This window comes from Panthera leo, chromosome D4 (genome assembly GCF_018350215.1).
Source record: "Panthera leo isolate Ple1 chromosome D4, P.leo_Ple1_pat1.1, whole genome shotgun sequence".
NCBI classification, from domain to species: Eukaryota; Metazoa; Chordata; class Mammalia; order Carnivora; family Felidae; genus Panthera; species Panthera leo.
In genome coordinates, this window is record NC_056691.1 from 34,342,005 (window position 1) to 34,344,743 (window position 2,739).

The 2,739-nt window shown below is 37.5% G+C and overlaps 1 non-coding gene across 1 annotated transcript; it reads right to left on the reverse strand.

Moving 5' to 3' along the window:
- Positions 1–2,044: 2,044 nt before the first annotated feature.
- LOC122205716 lies at positions 2,045–2,154 on the reverse strand. The gene has a single exon (XR_006196221.1). It is a non-coding gene; the product is annotated as a U6 spliceosomal RNA (small nuclear RNA).
- Positions 2,155–2,739: the final 585 nt, after the last annotated feature.

Here is a 2,739-nt window from a genome sequence, read left to right on the forward strand (position 1 = left end):
TCACCTTATTAAACTCTCTTCAACCATTTTTAATTATGCCACCAGTTTTCTGACAGGGTTCTGACTGATACACATGCAGTAAATCGTCATATGATTACTGTTACATGTGAGAAGGGTTAGTGGTGGGCTGAAAAGTTTACATGTTTATTACATGGCAGATATAAAAGTGTCCCCCAACAAGAGTTAATGGAAAAAATACAAATACTTGTAAATTTCAATCATATATATTGATTATTTTGCTATGGAAAAAAAAATCTCCTTTGCAATAGGGTTCCTATGTAGTATGCTCATAATTTAGTTTGCACTAGTTATAAACTGCTCTGGAGTGTGTAATCTGGTTACCTTAGAAATTGCTTTTCCTAAGTAGAAAGTGGCAATTATGGTCTGCAGGGGCACTCAGAAATAGTGTCTGTTTTTGAACTACAGGAAGACATGAAAGTGTGGAATTTTTCAGGGAGCACCAGATGTGGTTGCTCCAGTGTTACATAGCCCCACGTGTCCCAATTCACTATTCTTTGGGGGAATAGCTTATAATTCATCCATTGTTGTCACATCCTGGAAGACTAGTAAGCCTGGAGCTTTTGATTTACACATTATAGAATTAAGTGCTTATGTGAGAAAACAGACCTATGGATAAATAGATGGTGAAATGCCTATTAACTACAGCATATAATTACATAGTATATAATCACCTCTGTGGTTGTTACAGGCCAAACAATAGTAGACAAGTGAGGTGTACATTAAGCACAAACTGTGTTATTTAGAGTCCTAAAACTCAGAATGTACTCACCAAGGAAAGAAGTTCACATGTTATTCATTGTCAAAGTAGCTAAGAATACATTCCTAGTCCCTAAAGATCTAACCTCTTACAATGGGGAATGCCGTGGGTATGGTGCTTTTATAAATCTTGTGTAGTGACAACTCTATATCCCCTACAACTATTTAACAACTATTTTACATTTTCTTCAGGAAGACCAAACTAACCTTCCCCCCCCCGCCCCGTAACAGTATTTTAAATTCTGATTCAAGTTGGGTTTTCAAGGCTGATACTAGTTTTTATGATGATAGCTGCTCTGTCAGACAGACTTTAAAGCCGTCCTCAGGGTTCCTTCCTTTTAGTATGGACAGGACCTATGATATGCTTCCAACCAACATAATTTGGCAAAGGTGATAGGAGCCCACTTCCTGATTATGATACATTGTATAATATTCCATTTTGCTATCAGACCAGTGTTCCCCTCCTCCCTTACAGGTTTTAAAGAAGCAAGGTACAATGCTGTGAGGTGTTCTGTGGAGAGAGACATGAGGCATGGAGCTTCAGTCGGCCTCTGGGAGCCGAGAGGAAACTCCAGCCAACAGGCAGCAAGGAGTTGGAGCCCTTGCTCTAATGGTCACAAGGAAGTAAATTCTGCCAACAACCTGGGTGAATTGGAAAGTGGATCTGTCAGTACTAGAGCCTCCAGATGAGAAGTAGCCCTGTCTTTTGTATTGACTACATCCTTGCAAAGAATAAGCAGTATCTGTCCCTACTCACAGAAACCGTGAAAGAATAAATATATGTTTTTACTAAGCCACTGAGTTTGCGGTAATTTGTTACACAGCATAGGAAAATGATACACTTGCCAAACACATACTTGGTTAGTAAGCAGTGACTAAGTACCATGAGCCAAGAATTATTCACTCTATTTGAAAAGACAAGAGAGATAAATCCATATGTTCAAGGAAGTTATAGTAGGTGATTTCTAATATACATAGCTAAAAAAAAAACCAAACAGGTAAGATGTGTTCCTTTCATACGGAGATACAGGAAAACTGTTTACAATGCTAAATGACTGTTCTACTTTAAGTACATAAGAGAACAAAGCAGATTTACCCAATAGAATTAGAAATTTTATTCAGCTCCATCAATTAAAATCTGACTCCATTTGCACGTATTTTTGCATTCTGACATCAGCAAGAAGGAATCACCTTTATCTACCATGTGAGGGTGTATATCCTTGCCATTTCATCCCATAACATCCCGTAAAACTTGCAAAAAGTTCACAAAACTCAGCAATGCTAATTAGAAAATCTGTGACTTGCCTTTTGCTCAGGGGCCTTACTAACCTTCTCTGTATGGTTCCAATTTTAGTATATGTGCTATTGCATATGTACTATGCTTTGTTTTCACATTCAGTAGCCACTAGCCTACATAGCCAAACTCTATATCAAATCTATATCAGAGAGTTGCTCACTGTCTTAGATGACATTTTCAGCAAAGTTTTTAAGTGTCTGAATTTCTTGAATGAACTAGATCAACAAAACAAATCATACTATCAGGGGCAGAAAGAAAGAGAATTAAAGAGAAGGATGCAGTTAATACAGATATTAATTTTAAAAAGTCGTATTCAATGATATTTGAAAACTGTTGCTAGTTCTTTTGTTTGTTTGCTTTCATGTTTGCAATTTCTGAGGCTTTAGGGACTTCACATCAAAGTAACAAAAGAGTGGCTAAACCCTGATATATTATAACGAGCTTCTGCAGCAATAATTAATATAAGGGGGCACTGACACTAGAATTAATCTTGGAAACTACTCTCAAGGTGATGGGGAAAATGAATGTGCCGTGGGAGTACCCCATAGTGCTGCACCATCATTGCTACGTCCTATCATTGATCATTGATGATGGCAAAGAAGTGATCGTTCACAAAGCAGAACTAATAATAGTCTTCAAATACGGAAGGATCTTTACTCACTTCT